The sequence below is a fragment of the Neoarius graeffei genome, chromosome 1 (genome assembly GCF_027579695.1).
Source record: "Neoarius graeffei isolate fNeoGra1 chromosome 1, fNeoGra1.pri, whole genome shotgun sequence".
Taxonomy (NCBI): domain Eukaryota; kingdom Metazoa; phylum Chordata; class Actinopteri; order Siluriformes; family Ariidae; genus Neoarius; species Neoarius graeffei.
This window is the reverse complement of record NC_083569.1, coordinates 25104582-25125058: the sequence shown is the minus strand read 5'-3', so window position 1 is coordinate 25125058 and position 20477 is coordinate 25104582. Positions and strand designations below refer to the sequence as shown.

The 20477-nt window shown below is 44.5% G+C and overlaps 5 non-coding genes and 1 pseudogene across 5 annotated transcripts; 4 read left to right on the top strand and 2 right to left on the bottom strand.

Moving 5' to 3' along the window:
- Positions 1 to 5376: 5376 nt before the first annotated feature.
- Positions 5377 to 5448, top strand: trnag-ucc (transfer RNA glycine (anticodon UCC)). Its single transcript has one exon. It is a non-coding gene; the product is annotated as a tRNA-Gly (tRNA).
- Positions 5449 to 6994: 1546 nt separating this feature from the next.
- trnav-uac (transfer RNA valine (anticodon UAC)) lies at positions 6995 to 7067 on the bottom strand. The gene has a single exon. It is a non-coding gene; the product is annotated as a tRNA-Val (tRNA).
- Positions 7068 to 7154: 87 nt separating this feature from the next.
- Positions 7155 to 7226, top strand: trnag-ucc (transfer RNA glycine (anticodon UCC)). Its single transcript has one exon. It is a non-coding gene; the product is annotated as a tRNA-Gly (tRNA).
- Positions 7227 to 9899: 2673 nt separating this feature from the next.
- Positions 9900 to 10063, bottom strand: LOC132896849 (U1 spliceosomal RNA). Its single transcript, XR_009656186.1, has one exon. It is a non-coding gene; the product is annotated as a U1 spliceosomal RNA (small nuclear RNA).
- Positions 10064 to 13273: 3210 nt separating this feature from the next.
- Positions 13274 to 13388, top strand: LOC132895547 (U5 spliceosomal RNA). The gene has a single exon (XR_009655767.1). It is a non-coding gene; the product is annotated as a U5 spliceosomal RNA (small nuclear RNA).
- A 124-nt stretch (positions 13389 to 13512) lies between these two features.
- Positions 13513 to 13691, top strand: LOC132898380 (U2 spliceosomal RNA; annotated as a pseudogene).
- Positions 13692 to 20477: the final 6786 nt, after the last annotated feature.

Below are 20477 nucleotides of genomic sequence, written 5' to 3'. Positions count from 1 at the left end.
CAGCTCTACACTGTACCGTTCAATCGGAACAGTGATCGAGTGAAGGATCTACGAAGGCTGTATGTGCAGGTATACTGTATTTTCAATTCTATATTCAATTCTGTTTGCTGACCACTACTGTAATCATTACAATACAGTATGGTATACAGTAATACTGTAATTTGACTTACGTAAATGAACTTTGTTTCAGAGAGTCATGGAATTGGAGGCCAACCAGGTCCCTCACGAATTTATCTTCATCGACGAGGCTGGCTTCAATGTGTCAAAAAGGCGTCGTTGCGGAAGAAATGTAATAGGAAAAAGGGCTACAGTTGATGTACCAGGGCAGAGGGGTGCCAACATCACTATGTGCGCAGCAATAGCACATACAGGCTTACTTCTGCACAGGTCTCAGGTCGGGCCTTACAACACAGAGCGCCTCATTGCATTCATGAATGACCTTCACCAGCAACTGGTTCCAAAACAATATGATGAGGGTGACAACATCAGCACCTTCGTGATCACGTGGGATAACGTTGCTTTCCACCACTCACAGGCAGTGACGGCATGGTTCAGGGACCACCAAAGATTTGTACGCCTCTTCCTTCCACCATATTCACCATTCCTAAATCCGATAGAGGAATTCTTCTCGGCATGGAGGTGGAATGTGTATGACCATCGGCCACATGATCAAATGACCCTCCTGGATGCCATGGATGCTGGCTGTAGGGACATAACAGCAGAAGACTGCCAAGGCTGGATCCGGCACTCAAAGCGTTTTTACCCTAGGTGTATTGCCTTGGAAGACATAAGATGTGATGTAGATGAAAACATGTGGCCAAACCCAGATGATAGAAGAGATTAGAGATGGATTTTTTTGCTGTATTGTTTGATTGTTTCTCTGCTTTACGTATCTGGGCATTTTTATTTGGAAGTATTGATCTTTTGTGTTATTTTTTTGTTTGTTTTTTTTTCTGTTCTGTCACAGTATTTCATATGTACCTACTGAAGTAGGTACTGTAAACAGTAAAGGAAAAAAATCTATTTGCTTTTTACTGAAATTCTTTTGAATGTGACTATTACATGTCAACATACAAGATATTTGGGGTAAAACAGTGGATTGCATTTTTGCATGCAAATACAGTACATTTACGTAAAACTGAAACAGAAAAGTCTATGCACTTTTTGTAATGTCAACAATATCCAGTATTTTGAAACCTGGTGTACTTTGATAGACTCCATGTAACTTGTGAAGTGAAAACAAATGTTATTGTTTGACATAAGTATTTAATTTTGAGTCAGAATTCTTGTGTTTTGGGGAAGTTAGTATGTACAGAAAAAGATTTGCTCTATTTTGAAAAGAATCTTTGGTATATATTTAACAGTATGTGCTTTTGAGAAGAAAATTAACCATTTGGCCAATTGTGTGCCGTAGGTGTCAGTCTGTGTTAAGTGTTTAGAAAAAGTATCATAAGTATGGGTAAACGCTTGTTAGCAATTGAAAAAAAACTGTAATGTGTGTGAGATGTTGTGTGTTACTGGTGGGAGTACACATTGATTAATAATTGTCACACTCATACATACACAACACTCATGCATTCTCTCAACACACACTGTCCCCCTACCCCTCTCATGCGCCACATTTCTATATTTACATGTAACACACTCACTCATACACAACACTTATGCACTCTCTTAACACACTGTCTATCTCTCTCACACACACACACACAATTTGTGCACTACATTTCTATATTTACATGTAACATTCATACACTCTCAACACAGACACACAACTCATGCACTAAATTTTTATATTTAAATGTAACACTCATGCACTGTCTTAACACTCACTCTCTCTCTCACTCATATATGAACACACACTTCACTCTCTTAACACACACTATGTCTTTCTCTCACCCACTATAAGATACAACTCATGCACTCTCAACACACACCCTCTCTTACACACACACACACACACACATCACTCATGCATGATGCACTACATTTCTATATTTACTTGTAACACACTCACTGGTATACACAACACTCGTGCACTCTCAACACACACACCACTCATGCACTACATTTCTAATTCACGTATAACACACACAACACTCATGCACTCTGAACATACACTCTCTCTCTCACACACACACACACACACACACAACTTATGCACTTCATTTTTGTATTTACATGTAACATATCTTCACACACACAGAGCTCATCTATATCTACATGCAGTGCACATACTTTCCCCCCTGTCTCTCTCACACACACACACACACCACTCATGCACTACACCTCATCTATGTCATGTGTTACATCAGTGTAACACTTTCACTCACTCACACACACGCACACACACACAAACACATTTTGGAACTCAACACATTTAGTTTGTACAGTACTTACAATGGACAATATCACAACGTGTTGTAAGTGTTTACATATGTTGTATGTATGAGTTAAGTATACAAGTATTTTCCTTTTCCTGAGCAAAGCACTCTTTATTCAAGCCTGAATAATATCCTTACTACTTCCCAGGTGCCTGGGGCAGGTGATCTTTTAGTTTTTACTTCTGCATTTTAGTAGTGATCGTTAAAATCCTGATGCTTAACTAGAGTAAACAAGTTGGATGGTTTCTTTGTTTTGCAGATGCTTTCACACATCACACATCACATTATCTCTAGCCGCTTTATCCTTCTACAGGGTCGCAGGCAAGCTGGAGCCTATCCCAGCTGACTACGGGCGAAAGGCGGGGTACACCCTGGACAAGTCGCCAGGTCATCACAGGGCTGACACATAGACACAGACAACCATTCACACTCACATTCACACCTACGGTCAATTTAGAGTCACCAGTTAACCTAACCTGCATGTCTTTGGACTGTGGGGGAAACCGGAGCACCCGGAGGAAACCCACGCGGACACGGGGAGAACATGCAAACTCCACACAGAAAGGCCCTCGCCGGCCCCGGGGCTCGAACCCAGGACCTTCTTGCTGTGAGGCGACAGCGCTAACCACTACACCACCGTGCCGCCCTGCAGATGCTTTATGTTACATAAATAAATGAATACATTAATTTCTGACCTTTTGGCTCACATGGGTTTTGTTCATGAGTTAGGCACCAGATATGCCACCAGATACATCAGAATACAGGAAATCAAATCTAGCTAATTCAAAATTTCCCGAGGGAGGACCCCCGGACACCCTCACCTCACCTTTATTTAGTCACAGCATGGCCACCCCCTGTATATCCTTGGCCACCCTTTGGCCACCCCATGTAAAAAATCCTGGCTACACCACTGAATTCAACACTGGGGATTTTGCTGTTTGTGTTTGGTGATGGTTTATGCTGAAAGCCTGATGAGTCCACTTCTTACTGTGGTTATTTTCTGTGTTCTTCAATAATCTCACTCCTGCTATAATTGACCTTAAAAGATGCTGAAAAATCAGCATTCTATGGCACTGTATACATTCGACACAGACTGTCCATTCCAGTGTGTTGAAGCTGAATGCATGTGCACTACCACTACTGGATCGGCATATTCAAAAAATAAATAAATAAACAAACCCACCACTATTTCTGCCCGGTTTCAGACCAGGGACCTTTCATGTTAGACAAATGTGATAACCACTACACTACAGAAACTGCAGCTCTTAGACAAATCAGATGTTGCCTGGGCCTCAAATTAAGAAGCAAGGGCACTTAGGCATTTGTCCCCTGGCCAGGTATGCAGTGTTGGTGGTATAGTGGCTAGCATAGCTGCCTTCCAAGCAGTTGACGCGGGTTCGATTCCTGGCCAACGCACACCCTTTAACGCTTCGTTTCTCTGATGAAAGGCAGACAGCGTGGCCAGGCACCTGGGAGGAAACGGCAGCAACAGATCGGTTGCTCGTCACTGCCTTGCCAAGGAGGTGACTGAGGGCCGCTCCTTCTGCTTTCCGCTCGCGTTGCATGCAGTTAAATGGCATCGGTTTGCGCAAACCTGGGCGTGCTTCACGGGCGCCTGCGTGCTTGTCTTTCGTTGGCGGCAAGCTGCTTCTTTGCATGCTTTCCACAAACAGAGGACTGCACAGTCACGGTTTGAGAGTCAATAAGCAAATGTGTCTGAATGTTGGCCGGCAAATACTCGTTGAGACATGATGAAGCATTCCAGAGTCAATGCCACTTTGCAGCGTTCTGATGCCGTGTGCAGCCCTGTTGACCTGACCTCACTCCGTAAACGAGCAATGAAGTGGCATTTGAGAACACCACCTCCCCGTGACGAATTGCAATGTCCATGCTTCCACAGTCAACAGAAATGCAGATCGTGCCCGATTTTGTTTTTAAAGCAGCCGTCACGGACCTTGATGGAAAACCAGAGAGGCAGGGAAACCGTGCAAATGAGGTTTTGTACCGACGCTCGTCTGCACCTAGGAGAACATGACAACCACTAAGCTACAGAAAGCAATCCGGTCACGTTAAGGGTCTGTCTTTCTGGCTGTTTCGAGGGTACCTGATTTTAGCAAGGCGATAATTGGACGTTAAGGGAAGCAGAGCTCAAAAGGCAAAGCGTGGCTCTGCCAGGTTTCTCAGGAGCATCTATTCGCTTGTCAGGTGAAAGGGGAAACCACTGCACAGCAGAAAACACGCGAAGCTTTTTCAGCGTCTCGGTTTGGGGCTGTTCCAAAAGACACGGACGGAGCAGAGATCGCAGCTCGACATTTGTTCGCCGCCAAGTTCAGGAAAACGAGCACCGATTCCGCCCGGTTTCGAATCGGGGACCGTTCTCGTGTTAAGCGAACGTGGCAGCCGCTACAGCACAGAAACCACGCATGTGTTAGCTCTTGCCTGGGCCTCAAGAAGAACACAGATCATGCTTAAGCGACTGTCATGAGGATAGGGGCACGGCCTTGGCGTCGTAGAGATGAGCTGGTGGTCGAGTGTGACGATGATCAGCACTGAAAAGCGCTGCAACAACATCACGGGAAGAAATCAAATGCCTTGTTTGGACGGGCCAAGGAGATGACTGAGGACTGTTCCTTCCGCTTTCCACGAGCGACGTAAGTAGTTGTTTGCAGGGTTGAATGACATCAGTTTGCCCCTGCGTACGTTCGACCCATGAAGCGGTGAACAACACGGGCTCCTGCGTGTTTTCCTGTCGTTGGCAACAAGCGACAGGTGTATATTTGTCCACAAACAGAGAACTGGAGAGTCACTGTGTAAGATTTGTTCAGCAAATGTGTCCATACCTTGGCTGGTGAAAAGCAAACACTTCCGTAGTTGGCACAGTCAGAGCAGAGATCACAGCTCAGCAGTCACTCAAAAAAAAAAATAAATAAATAAATAAACAAACTCACCCACCACTGTTTCTGCCCGGTTTCGAACCCAGGCCAGGCACGCAGCGTTGGTGGTATAGTGGCTAGCATAGCTGCCTTCCAAGCAGTTGACCCGGGTTCGATTCCCGGCCAACGCACACCCTTTAACGCTTCGTTTCCCTGATGAAAGGCAGAGAGCGTGGCCAGGCCCCCGGGAGGAAACGGCAGCAACGGGTCGATTGCTCGTCACTGCCTTGCCAAGGAGGTGACTGAGGGCCGCTCCTTCTGCTTTCCGCTCGCGTTGCATGCAGTCGAATGGCATCGGTTTGCGCAAACCTGGGCGTGCTTCAAGGACACGGGCGCCTGCGTGCTTGTCTTTCGTTGGCGGCAAGCTGCTTCTTTGCATGTTTTCCACAAACAGAGGACTGCACAGTCACGGTTTGAGAGTCAATAAGCAAATGTGTCTGAATGTTGGCCGGCAAATACTCGTTGAGACATGATGAAGCATTCCAGAGTCAATGCCACTTTGCAGCGTTCTGATGCCGTGTGCAGCCCTGTTGACCTGACCTCACTCTGTAAACGAGCAACGAAGTGGCATTTGAGAACACCACCTCCCCGTGACGAATTGCAATGTCCATGCTTCCACAGTCAACAGAAATGTAGATCGTGCCCGATTTTGTTTTTAAAGCAGCCGTCACGGACCTTGATGGAAAACCAGAGAGGCAGGGAAACCGTGCAAACGAGGGGTTTTGTCCCGACGCTCGTCTGCACCTAGGAGAACATGACAACCACTAAGCTACAGAAAGCAATCCGGTCACGTTAAGGGTCTGTCTTTCTGGCTGTTTCGAGGGTACCTGATTTTCGCAAGGCGATAACTGGACGTTAAGGGAAGCAGAGCGCAAAAGGCAAAGCGTGGCTCTGCCAGGTTTCTCAGGAGCGTCTATTCGCTTGTCAGGTGAAAGGGGAAACCACTGCACAGCAGAAAACACGCGAAGCTTTTTCAGCGTCTCGGTTTGGGACTGTTCCAAAAGGCACGGACGGAGCAGAGATCGCAGCTCGACATTTGTTCGCCGCCAAGTTCAAGAAAACGAGCACCGATTCCGCCCGGCTTCGAATCGGGGACCGTTCTCGTGTTAAGCGAACGTGGCAGCCGCTACAGCACAGAAACCACGCGTGTGTTAGCTCTTGCCTGGGCCTCAAGAAGAACACAGATCACGCTTAAGCGACTGTCACGAGGATAGGGGCACGGCCTTGGCGTCGTAGAGATGACCTGGTGGTCGAGTGTGACGAGGATCAGCGCTGAAAAGTGCTGCAACAACATCACGGGAAGAAATCAAATGCCTTGTTTGGACGGGCCAAGGAGATGACTGAGGACTGTTCCTTCCGCTTTCCACGAGCGACGTAAGTAGTTGTTTGCAGGGTTGAATGACATCAGTTTGCCCCTGCGTACGTTTGACCCATGAAGCGGTGAACAACACGGGCTCCTGCGTGTTTTCCTGTCGTTGGCAGCAAGCGACAGGTGTATATTTGTCCACAAACAGAGAACTGGAGAGTCACTGTGTAAGATTTGTTCAGCAAATGTGTCCATACCTTGGCTGGTGAAAAGCAAACACTTCCGTAGTTGGCACGGTCAGAGCAGAGATCACAGCTCAGCAGTCACTCAAAAAATAAATAAATAAATAAATAAACAAACCCACCCACAGCTGTTTCTGCCCGGTTTCGAACCGGGGACCTTTCGTGTGTAAGACGAACATGATAACCACTACACTACAGAAACCTCAGCGCTTGGACCGATCAGCTGTTGCCTGGGCCTCAAGTTCAGAAGCAATGGCACTGAGGCATCTGTCCCCAGGCCAGGCACGCAGCGTTGGTGGTATAGTGGCTAGCATAGCTGCCTTCCAAGCAGTTGACCCGGGTTCGATTCCCGGCCAACGCACACCCTTTAACGCTTCGTTTCCCTGATGAAAGGCAGAGAGCGTGGCCAGGCCCCCGGGAGGAAACGGCAGCAACGGGTCGATTGCTCGTCACTGCCTTGCCAAGGAGGTGACTGAGGGCCGCTCCTTCTGCTTTCCGCTCGCGTTGCATGCAGTCGAATGGCATCGGTTTGCGCAAACCTGGGCGTGCTTCAAGGACACGGGCGCCTGCGTGCTTGTCTTTCGTTGGCGGCAAGCTGCTTCTTTGCATGTTTTCCACAAACAGAGGACTGCACAGTCACGGTTTGAGAGTCAATAAGCAAATGTGTCTGAATGTTGGCCGGCAAATACTCGTTGAGACATGATGAAGCATTCCAGAGTCAATGCCACTTTGCAGCGTTCTGATGCCGTGTGCAGCCCTGTTGACCTGACCTCACTCCGTAAACGAGCAACGAAGTGGCATTTGAGAACACCACCTCCCCGTGACGAATTGCAATGTCCATGCTTCCACAGTCAACAGAAATGTAGATCGTGCCCGATTTTGTTTTTAAAGCAGCCGTCACGGACCTTGATGGAAAACCAGAGAGGCAGGGAAACCGTGCAAACGAGGTTTTGTCCCGACGCTCGTCTGCACCTAGGAGAAGATGACAACCACTAAGCTACAGAAAGCAATCCGGTCACGTTAAGGGTCTGTCTTTCTGGCTGTTTCGAGGGTACCTGATTTTAGCAAGACGATAACTGGAAGTGCCAGCAAGGGCCTTTCTGTGCGGTGTTTGCATGTTCTCCCCGTGTCCGCGTTGGTTTCCTCCGGGTGCTCCGGTTTCCCCCACAGTCCAAAGACATGCAGTTTAGGTTAACTGGTGACTCTAAATTGACCGTAGGTGTGAATGTGAGTGTGAATGGTTGTCTGTGTCTATGTGTCAGCCCTGTGATGACCTGGCAACTTGTCCAGCGTGTACCCCGGCTTTCGCCCGTAGTCAGCTGGGATAGGCTCCAGGTTGCCTGTGACCCTGTAGAAGGATAACTCGGCTTGAGATAATGAGATGAGATGAGATAACTGGACATTAAGGGAAGCAGAACTCAAAAGGCAAAGTATGGCTCTGCCAGGTTTCTCAGGAGCGTCTATTCGCTTGTCAGGTGAAAGGGTAAACCACTGCACAGCAGAAAACACACAAAGCTTTTTCAGCGTCTCGGTTTGGGACTGTTCCAAAATGCACGGACGGAGCAGAGATCGCAGCTCGCCATTTGTTCGCCGCCAAGCTCAAAAAATGAGCACCGATTCCGCCCAGTTTCGAATCGGGGACCGTTCTCATGTTAAGCGAACGTGGCAGCCACTACAGAAGAAAGCAAATATCTGCTATGTCTGCAAATCTTATGAAGACAAGGAGGCTTTGGGACCAAAGCGCAGCGTGTGAAGAAAATGTACCTGGCTCCGCATGTTGCTGGTGTTTTCGTTCTGCTCGCACAGCTTTCTGACCACCAGGGAAGAAATAACAGAACAAAGCTTGCAGGCAAGCAATGTGATCCACCATCTCTGGACTACTGTTTACTTCTGCTGCGCACTGTGCAATGCCTTCTGTCGATGACGCATTCTTGATGACAAATTTCTGCTGAAAACTCATGGAGACCCTTGCTCATGCCAAGCTTCCCAGAAGCCTGACCTAAACCCGTTCAAGAACTCGTTCCCTGGTGGTCGGAAATCCGTGCGAGCAGAGTGAAAATAACAGCAACATGCGGAGCCAGCTACATTTTCTCCACACGCTGCGTTTTGGTGCCTGAGCCCACTTGTCTTCATAAGACTTCAAACACATCGTGCAACTTGCACTCCAGCACACAACGTCAGGGGAGGGCAAAGAAGGAAGGAAGGAAATAAATAAATAGGCAGCACGGTGGTGTAGTGGTTAGCACAGTCGCCTCACGGCAAGAAGGTTCTGGGTTTGACCCCGGCGGCCAGCGGGGGCCTTTCTGTGTGGAGTTTGCATGTTCTCCCTGTGTCTGCGTGGGTTTCCTCTGGGTGCTCCGGTTTCTCCCACAGTCCAAAGACATGCAGTTAGGTTGAAGTGGGGCGGCCTTGGGCTGGGGTGCCCTTGAGCAAGGTACCGAACCCCTGACTGCTCCCCGGGCGCTCTGGGCTGCCCACTGCTCTGGGTGTGTGTGTGTGTGTTTGTTCACTGCTTCAGATGGGTTAAATGCAGAGGATGAATTTCACTGTGCTTGAAGTGTGCATGTGACGAATAAAGATAGATAGATAAGCCACCAGCTCTATTTTTGACTCTGTCAGGGTTATGGAAAAGAGGAGAGAGCAGGAACGCATTCCCCCACTTTCAGAAATTATACAGTTGATATTCCTGCATTTGAGAAATTCACAAAGATCTGCACAACCCCAGTGAAATTCCCTCCATCCACGGTGCATCCTCAACAACCATTTCCTGCTCAAAACTCGTGGAAATGCTAGCTGGGTACTGAGGATAAAAAAAAGCCTGAACAAAACCTGTTTCCTAGTGTTCAGAAACCCAGCAATACACAGAACCAGAGAGATTTTTTCAACACATTAACCTTAAGAGCACAGCTCTCCTTGCTCCTCAAAAACTTCAAGCAGCCAGTAGCTCTTGATATAAAACATCTGAACACCAAAAAAAAAGAAAAACTTCAAAAAGACAAACAGCTCTATCTTTGATTCTAACAGATTTATGCAAAAGAGGAGAGCACGAACACAGTCCTCCACTATCAGAAATTATGCAGTTGAGGTTTCTGCATTTGAGAAATTCATAAAGGTTAACATAGCCTGCGTGCAATGGCTAGGCCTCACTTTGTGCAAACCACCTTTTTGATCATGGTATTGCCCCTGCCAGGTAAATATAAGATTCTTTACCTGGCTGAGATATAACCCTGCAAGGGTGTAGGCTGCTCCATGAGGGCAGCCAAAGCGTCCGAGCAGGGTTTTGCATAATTTTTGCCCCCCTCCCTTCCAAGTTATCACAAGACACTGGTGGTGATTTCATGTGCGCTCCCTCTACTGGTCAGACAAGATATGGACCCGACAAGACTTTGCACCGACCTACACGTAGCCCTTTTCCACCAACAGGGAACGGGTTCCCTTCTGGTTCGTGCACCAAAGTTTGATCCGTTCGGAGCATTTTGGTCAAAAACCCATTGGTTCAGACAGTGGTTTAATTGCCTTTTGTAAGGAGGAGGAGCCTTTACACTCACAGTGGTCAATATCTCTCAAAACATTTTTATTTATCACACCATTGGTTTAATACATATTTTATCAACTTATGGCCTACTTATTTATATCTCACATCAGTGAACATATTGCTAACTTATTAAGCCTATGTTTCACCATCAATCTACACTGTAATTTGTAAAACTTATTCACAATATACACCACCAATTCACATATTAGCAATAGTTATTTACATCTCATCAATCTACACTATTATTTGCATTACTTGTTTACATCTCACACCATCAATTCACATATTAACAATAGTTCTTTACATTTCACACCATAAATCTACATCGATCAAATCAATTGTTTGCTAAACTTACTTACATGTCACAACATCAAACCACATATCAGCAATAGCCAGTCATTAGTCAAGTCAAGTCAACTTTATTGTCAAATATGCTATACATGCTCGACATACAGCACAGATGAACTATCAGTCCTCTCTGACCCACGGTGCAAACTGGCAATGCAATAAATAAAAATAGAATAATTGAAAAAAACAAACAATATAAACAGTATAAACACTCTAGATAGGAACTAGACATAGACTAAACACTCAAACAGTATAAACAGTATAAATAAACAGTATAAACACTAGATAAGAACAAGACAGACTAAACACTCAAACAGACAATATAAACAGTATAAACACTCAAGATATGAACTAGACTAAACACTCATACACACACACACACACATATAAATTGGTACAAATAACCAAACAGTCAAGGGCACTTGAGGCATAGCAGGTAAACATGAAACATGAAATAAGCAGTATAAACAAACTAGCAGCTGTTAAGGTGAGGTAGTGCGGAATAGTGCAAATGGGCGAGGTAAAGTGAGATGTGCGGTCCCTGAGTTCAGTGTGTTAATGAACGATGAGATGTATGTGTGTGTGTGTGTGTGTGTGCGTTGGGGGGGGGGGGGGGGGGGGGGGACTGTGAGGATGACATATCAGATGCTGAAGGGGGGTGTGCGAGCAGAATCTGTGGCAGGGGGCGGAGGGGGAGTTGAGCGTCCTGACTGCCTGGTGAAAGAAACTGCTCTTGAGCATGCTGGTTTTGGCCCAGAGACTCCACAGTCTCCTCCCCGACGGCAGAAGGCTGAAGAGGCTGTGAGATGGGTGGGTGGGGTCACCTGCAATCCTGATGGCTTTGCGGGTGAGGCGGGAGTTATATATATCCATAAGAGAAGGGAGAGAGACATCAATGATCCTCTCAGCTGCTCTCACGATGCGCTGCAGAGTCTTGCAGCAAGACACGGTGCAGGCGCCATACCACACGGTGATGCAGCTGGTCAGGATGTTCTCGATGGTGCCTCTTTAGAATGTGTGCATGATGGGGGCCGGGACTCTTGCTCTCCTCAGTTTGCGGAGGAAGTCCAGACGCTGTTGGGCTTTTTTGGCCAGTGATGCGGTGTTGTTGCTCCAGGACAGGTCTTCAGAGATGTGCACACCCAGAAACTTGGTGCTGCTCACCCTCTCCACTGCAGCACCGTCGATAGATAGTGGAGCATGCTGGGTGTGCTCTCTCCTGAAGTCCATAACAATCTCCTTCGTCTTCTCCACGTTCAGATGGAGTTTGTTGTCCTTGCACCACATTACAATTTAATTTACAACTTTCCAAATAAGACTTAGAGCAAGTTTCTCCTGCCTTTCGTGTCTCTGTCTACATGCTCCTGGGGAGACTCCCAGAGTGTCTGGGAGACTAGGGATGTCTGAATCATTTAATTTTGTCTTAGTACCCCACAGCAACCTCATAACTTTGGCCGACCAAAGCAACATTGGATTGGGGGTCGAGCGTGCGAGCCAATGGAAAAGTCCAGGCTGCCAGTTCTCACTATCGCGAGGGAGGTTTGCTAACGCTCCATGCGCAAAGATATGTTAACGGGCATCCATTAAATTAGCTAACTCAATTTTCTGATATTTACCTAAAAGCTAAAAACACAGAAAACTTTTTTGTCTGACTTTTACTAGACTTAGAAATAGAATATTATTAGAACATCATCAGAGGGTCTACCATTGGCAATTTATAATAGTCATAATTGAAATTAACATTGACTTTAGGCATATTAAAGTATGGTCTATAGTCACTGGATTTATCTAGATCTGTTACTATTAATAAGATTTAATTGACACAAAATGTGATCATTCATATATATATATACATGCTCAAGGGCATTTCAGCCCAACACCACCCCATGTTAACCGAACTACATGTCTTTGAACTGTGGGGTTAACCAGAGCTGACACAGGGAGAAAACGCAAACTCCACACAGAAAGGCCCCCACCAGCCACTGGGCTCAAACCCAGAACCCTCTTGCTGTGAGGCAACAGTGCAAACCACTCCATCCCCCTGCTGCACAAGTTATTTTTTAAAGTCTCTCCATCAGGGAATCAAACCCCGGTCTTCCAGGTAACAGGCGGAGATACTGTCCACTATACTAACGAGGATAACACAATAGCCCTCATTTATCAATAAAAAATGTGGTATGGAAAGCACTTACTGCTGGGGTCAACAGCGTTCCTGTCAATAATCAAACTCCAGCTGATGTTTTCATATTGAATTTATCGGCCTACATCCGTGATATTGGACAGATCACACAACACGCAACTGTTCCTTTTCAAAATTCAACACCCCCCACCCCGCTTGCTTATCTATCTATCGATTGATCGATCGATCTTTCTTTCAAAAAAGCTTGTTGGTCAGACATTTCTCTGCCTGTGTGCAATGGCTAATAAAGCTGTAAAGGTGTAAGAGATTGGCCCATGCCACCTTACCCTATACCAGCTTTCTGCACCTCCAATACAGTGTCACTAACCTGATCCAGTGTTAAGTGTAACTCAGGTTTCTTTTCATTGATGCATAAATTTTTCGCCTTTTACTAAAGATTTCCGTGGAGAGAAATGTTAATGAGTTCAGTATATTTTTGTAGGCTTTGCTCTGGCGGAGCTGAACATTTTTAGTCAACAAATGTTAGAACTATTGATCTTTTTGCATTGGAGTCTAGCTGTGTTTACCTTTCTGGATTTTAATATGTGGAAGTGGTATATTTAAAGCCATTCACTGAAGTAGTTTATCATTTCTCTGCATTTTAACCAATTTCGAGTGTAGTATTTATTCTAATCAATTTGATATCTGATTTGTTCTTTTAACGAGAGCGCTATATCAAGCAGATTTTTTTTAGAACAAGGAGCTGGGATAGGGGTTTGCTCTTTCAGCTCCATGTACTAACCTGATGTTGTAGTACCTCTATCTTTGTTCTAGAAAAAGTTTATTTTTTCTTATTTGATAAATGGCTTTTTTAGAGTAGAGAATAAAAATAGTAGTTTGGTCCTTTTATTCTATACTCTCATGTGGTATTATAGTAGATTTAGGAATGGTTACCTTATTTTAAAAGAAAAAGAAAAAAATCTTTGTTTTGCCTGCCCTAACTTTTTCCCTATTTTCTGGTTTTCTCCATGCTCAACAACACAGGTGTAGAATTGGGTGTGGGCGGTGTGGGAGAGAAATGTTAACGAGTTGAACGTATTTTTGAAGGCTTTGCTCTGGCAGAGCTGAATATTTTTGGTTATCAAGTGTTAGAACTATTGATCTTTTTGCATGGAAACATCCCCACATACACTCTACAAGGCGATGTCTCTCTTCAAAAGGATCCAGCTGTTGGAGGCGGAGTCTAGCTGTGTTTACCTTTCTGGATTTTAATATGTAGAAGTGGTATATTTAAAACCATTGAGTGCAGTAAGTTATTGCTTTTTGGCCTTTGGGTTAAACTCAAGCGTGTTATCTATTCTTATTAATTTGATATCTGGTATGTTCTGTAAATGAAAACAACTTTTTTTTTTTTTTCCACTGCTGTAAAGAATATTGAAAAATATTTTTTATCTATCAAATTACTCAGATTTTCAACAGATGTTCCTGGACCTGGGGTTTGTTCTACTAACCTTGGTTCTATGTTTACAAAGTAATGGTTGAAGCTATTAATTACCACATCCATATTATATTCGTTTTTGTCATTATTAAGAAAGTACCTTGGATAATTTAAAGATCTTGACCCATTTTTTATAATACTGTTCAAAGTGCTCCAAATTACTTTGAGATTATTTCTGTTATCGTTTAATAATTTCTTATAATATTCTTTCTTAGCAGCCCTTATAATATTAGTTAATTTATTTTTATATTTTTTATATCTATCCTCTGCCTCTTTAGTTTTCTGCTTTATGAACTCTCTGTACAATGTATTTTTCTTTTTACAGGCATTTTGTAAACCCCTTGTAATCCATGGACATACTGTATGTTTGACTTTTTACTTTATTGAACAATTGGACAATTTTTATTATATAATGATATAAATATCCTCAAGAATTCCTCATATGCTTTATTTATGTCTTTTAGTCGGTATATTTCATCCCAATTTTGTGCCAGCAAGTCATTTCTAAAAGTGTTAATTGATTCCTCTGATCTAAGTCGTCTGAAAAGTTTTGTGTTTTCTGGTTTATTATTCCCAAATTTTGTTTCATAAACTGAGAAAACTGGTAAATGATCACCGATATCATTTATCAATAGTCCACTTACTAAATTGTCATTAAAACTGTTAGTGACTATATTGTCAATGAGGGTGGCTCCGTGTGAGGTGATTCTGCTGGGTCTAGTAATTTTCAGGAAAAAGGCCATACTGTACATTGTGTTGATAAAATTGTCTGTCATTTTGTGTTTATTTGGATTGAGCAGGTCAATATTGAAGTCTCCGCATATGAAAACTGTTTTGTGACTCACTTTTGAAAACATTTCCTCTATCCAGTTATTGAAGACCTCAATACTAGAATCTGGAGCTCTATATACAGTGGTGCTTGAAAGTTTGTGAACCCTTTGGAATTTTCTATATTTCTGCATAAATATGGCCTAAAACATCATCAGATTTTCACACAAGTCCTAAAAGTAGATAAAGAGAACCCAGTTAAACAAATGAGACAAAAATATTAGACTTGGTCATTTATTTATTGAGGAAAATGATCCAATATTACATATCTGTGAGTGGCAAAAGTATGTGAACCTTTGCTTTCAGTATCTGGTGTGACCCCCTTGTGCAGCAATAACTGCAACTAAACATTTCTGGTAACTGTTGATCAGTCCTGCACACTGGCTTGGAGGACTATTAGCCCATTCCTCCTTACAGAACAGCTTCAACTCTGGGATGTTGGTGGGTTTCCTCACATGAACTGCTCGCTTCAGGTCCTTCCACAACATTTCGATTGGATTAAGGTCAGGACTTTGACTTGGCCATTCCAAAACATTAACTTTATTCTTCTTTAACCATTCTTTGGTAGAATGACTTGTGTGCTTAAGGTCGTTGTCTTGCTGCATGACCCACTTTCTCTTGAGATTCAGTTCATGGACAGATGTCCTGACATTTTCCTTTAGAATTTGCTGGTATAATTCAGAATTCATTGTTCCATCAATGATGGCAAGCCATCCTGGCCCAGATGCAGCAAAACAGGCCCATACTACCACCACCATCTTTCACAGATGGGATAAGGTTTTTATGCTGGAATGCAGTGTTTTCCTTTCTCCAAACATAACGCTTCTCATTTAAACCAAAAAGTTCAATTTTGGTCTCATCCGTCCACAAAACATTTTTCCAATAGCCTTCTGGCTTGTCCACGTGATCTTTAGCAAACTGCAGATGAGCAGCAATGTACTTTTTGGAAAGCAGTGGCTTTCTCCTTGCAACCCTGCCATGCACACTATTGTTGTTCAGTGTTCTCCTGATGGTGATGATGAACATTAACATTAGCCAATGTGAGAGAGGCCTTCAGTTGCTTAGAAGTTACCCTGGGGTCCTTTGTGACCTTGCCGACTATTACACGCCTTGCTCTTGGAGTGATCTTTGTTGGTCGACCACTCCTGGGGAGGGGAACAATGGTCTTGAATTTCCTCCATTTGTACACAATCTGTCTGACTGTGGAGTGGTGGAGTCCAAACTCTTTAGAGATGGTTTTGTAACCTTTTTCAGCCTGATGAGCATCAACAACGCTTTTTCTGAGGTCCTCAGAAATCTCCTTTGTTCATGCCATGATACACTTCCACAAACATATGTTGTGAAGATCAGACTTTGATAGATCCCTGTTCTTTAAATAAAACAGGGTGCCCACTCACACCTGATTGTCATCCCATTGATTGAAAACACCTGACTCTAATTTCACCTTCAAATGAACTGCTAATGCTAGATGTTCACATACTTTTGCCACTCACAGATATCTAATATTGGATCATTTTCCTCAATAAATAAATGACCAAGTATAATATTTTTGTCTCATTTGTTTAACTGGGTTCTCTTTATCTACTTTTAGGACTTGTGTAAAAATCTGATGATGTTTTAGGTCATATTTACGCAGAAATATAGACAATTCTAAAGGGTTCACAAACTTTCAAGCACCATTGTATACAACTAACAATTACATTTTTATGTTTCTCTCTGCAAATTTCAAGTGTTATGCATTTCAGTGTATTGTCAATTACTGTTGATATACTTTCCATCACACTGAATTTCAAGTGCCTATCCACAAATATGGCCACTCCCCCTCCACTCTTGTTTTGTCTATTTATGTAGTTGAATTCATAGCCCTCCAGCTCAAAGTCCATGCCTTTGACGTTATGTATTCAAGTTTCAGATATTGCTACGATGCTGAACAGATGCGAAAACTGATGTAGATATTCCTTGATGAGATTGAAATTTGCATACATGCTTCTGCTATTGAAGTGGATAATTGAGAGTTTGCCATCTGCTTTAATGCTCCGATTGAACTGTTCATCAGTGTAATAACAGCAGTTGTTGTTAATGGCAGAGAAGAAATTATTGTCCCGGTCTATAGACCCTTTTCAGTCACGTGACCTTCGTAAACGCGACCGCCATTTTGGACATGTAGTGGACTTCGGCTCGAATCAGTTTGAATGCGAGGAAGGCGACAAACGAAAAATATAAAAGAAAAAGGAGCGAGATGCAGAAAACACCTTCACTATCCAGCGACGTAGGGCATTTACAGGGCGAGCAGAGGGAGAGATATTTGCAAAAATTGAGGTTAGCAGGCTTAGAGAACGACGTTTACCTGCTTCCACCAGGATTGTTCACTGACATACGGAAGTACACGAAGCCCTCGTCTTTACCTGACTTCGGCCCACATGATCTGTATACCTATGTCGTTAAAAACCCATCGCCATACACATACACGCCAACGTCTGAGGTTCCGGAGCGCGCTCCGGCTTGCTCCAGGAGTGCTCCGGCCGAGGTTCCAGAGCGCGCTTCGGCTTGCTCCAGGAGTGCTCCGGCCGAGGTTCCAGAGCGCGCTTCGGCTTGCTCCAGGAGTGCTCCGGCCAAGGTTACGGAGCGCGCTCCGGCTTGCTCCGGAGCAAGCCGGAGCGCGCTGCTTAATTTGAGGGCAACCTCGGCCGGAGTGTGCTCCGGAACCTCGGCCGGAGCACTCCGGGAGCAAGCCGGCGCGCGCTGCTTAATTTGAGGGGAACCTCGGCCGGAGCACTCCGGGAGCAAGCCGGCGCGCGCTGCTTAATTTGAGGGAGAGCAAGCCGGAGCGCGCTCCGGAACCTCGGACGTTGGCTCCGGCAGCTATTTATACTGGATCTGGTGTAAATAGCTGCCGGATCATAATTACAGTAAACTAGTAAATACAGTAAAGGAAAAACTTGAGACTGAAAGGTTTTAACAGTCATCCAAATGACTGAACGTAAACATTGCTACAGTAACATACCAGCTACTTGTTGACATTAGCTAGTCAACAATAGCTACTACAGAAGAACAAAGAGGTTACAATGGGTTATTTTAGCCTATTTGGTTACACACTTGCCGCCACAGAATGTTAACAGCAATGTAATGCCTTTTCTGGCTAATTTTATTCGTCTTACCTCCAACAAAGTGGTCACTACACAAGCGTTGGTATGCCGAGGGCTGCCAATCTGTTAATGGCCGCTATCCATCTTCTCCGTCGGGATCCGATAAAATGATAAACCTTGCCTTGTTTGTTGATGGTTACTACATCCAGGTGCACAACAATATAGTGGCAGGATGGAAGTCTTGCTGAAAGTAAAAACTTTCTTTGCTGCCGTTCCTCAATGTTGGCTGTGGTAAACTACTGGTAGTACACGTCCAAAATGGCAGCCGCGTTTGTCGTGACGTCACGTGAAAAGGGTCCATATCATATTCCAAATCCTGTGATTTGTGATCAGTGTACACAAATGATTGTAGTTCCAGTAAATCCTGTTCCGTAATCCTCTGAGATGTGTGGCTTATGGTCCCGCTCATGATGGTCACTGATACTTTTCCAGGTCCTCGATATTTTTAACAACCAATACTTTGGCCTCCTCAGGTGTACTGTTTAGCTTAATAAACACCCTGCAGTTTGTCATCCAAGTATTCTGAATTTTCCTCTGTTTCTTTTAGGCATGTGCATTCCTGGCTATATCTGCATTTTGTTTGGTCAGATGCTCGTTTATGTAGACACTAGATCCCTTTAGCTTGTACGCATGCTTTAATAGTGCGGTCTTATGTTTCCTGTTGACAAACCTCATGATGATGGTCTGCTTGTCACTGGTGTTCCTCCTTGGTAGCGGGTGGCAAGCCTCAATGTTATCGCAGTCCAGGTGAATTCCCTTGGACTGCAGGAAAGCAGATACCTGTTGCTCCATGGAGCTCACATCCAGCTCTCTGGGCTCCCCCCCGCCCCCCCCCCCCCCCCCCGCTGATAGCTTTAATCAGCAGGGGGGAGCCTGGGGAGCTGGATGATAGATATTTGGGCTCTGTGGAGCCCGGGGAGCTTTGATAAATATTTGGGTTTAATCCAAACAGTGCCTGTTTTCACAGATGTGCTGCTTTGAATGTGGCAAAAGAAATTTGATCTTGACTTGGCTGAACGTGCAGATGATTCAGATGGTTTGCAAAATGACAAGAAAGTTTTTCTCTATAAAATGCAAACAAGGCAGCAGTTGGTGTTTTGGAGAATACAAGCAGTGGTCTCACTACCGCTTACATGCAAAGCAAGCGCTCTACCACTTGAGCTAATTCCCCTGCTGTGTTTCAGGGTTTGTCCAACTAACAACCACAAGCCCCCCAACACTGCCCTTCCTGGCCTGCTCGTTGCTCTCTGGAACCATGCCTGAGTTTCCATTGGTTGTTTGTTTATTGTCAGGTGGGCTACTGCTCAGAAGCGGACTTTTGTTCTGGGGGAGTGTATTCTGACTTCCATTTGCATGAATACCAGGTGGTAAGCTTCAAGTGTTTTGCCACTAAAACAAGCCAATCTCCTCACATGGAGTCCCTGGCATGCTTCTCACACTTTTGGGGCATGCCTCAGGAAGCATTTGTTGCTTCATTGTTCAATGAGAGCAGTTGGGTGGAAGGTGGTGAAAAGTGCCTTTTCAGCACAGCAGCTTGCTTTTCACCAGCAGGTTTAAGAATACAAGCAGGTAAGCATCATATTTTCCGTTTGTAAAAGTTGTCTCAGCTGACTTTGCACTCAAGCGAGAGTTAGAATTTTAAAGTGGATAGTGGGAATATGACAAGCCTGTTGAAAAATGTGATTTGAAGATACTGAGGTCAGTCAGCAATTCAAGAAATAAAGCCAAGCAAACTGAAAGGAATCTGTGATAGCTCATCTTCGGAGCTCATCAGAGGAGCATCTCAGCAGAAAAGTAGTGTGCAGTTAGTTGATTTGGTCATTGTTACAAACAGTGCCAAGGTTGTGGGTTTAATCCAAATAGTGGCTGTTTTTACAGATGTGCTGATTTGAATGTGGCGAAAGAAATTTGATCTTGACTTGGCTGAAAGTGCAGATGATTCAGATGGTTTGCAAGATGACAAGAAAGTTTTTCTCTGTAATATGCAAGTAAGGTGGCAGTTGGTGTTTTGGAGAACATGGGCATCCATCCCGCTACCTCTTACATGCTAAGCAAGCACTCTATCGCTTGAGACAATTCCCCTGCTGTGTTTCAGGGTTTGTCCAACTAACAACCGCAAGCCCCCCCCCAACCTGCCC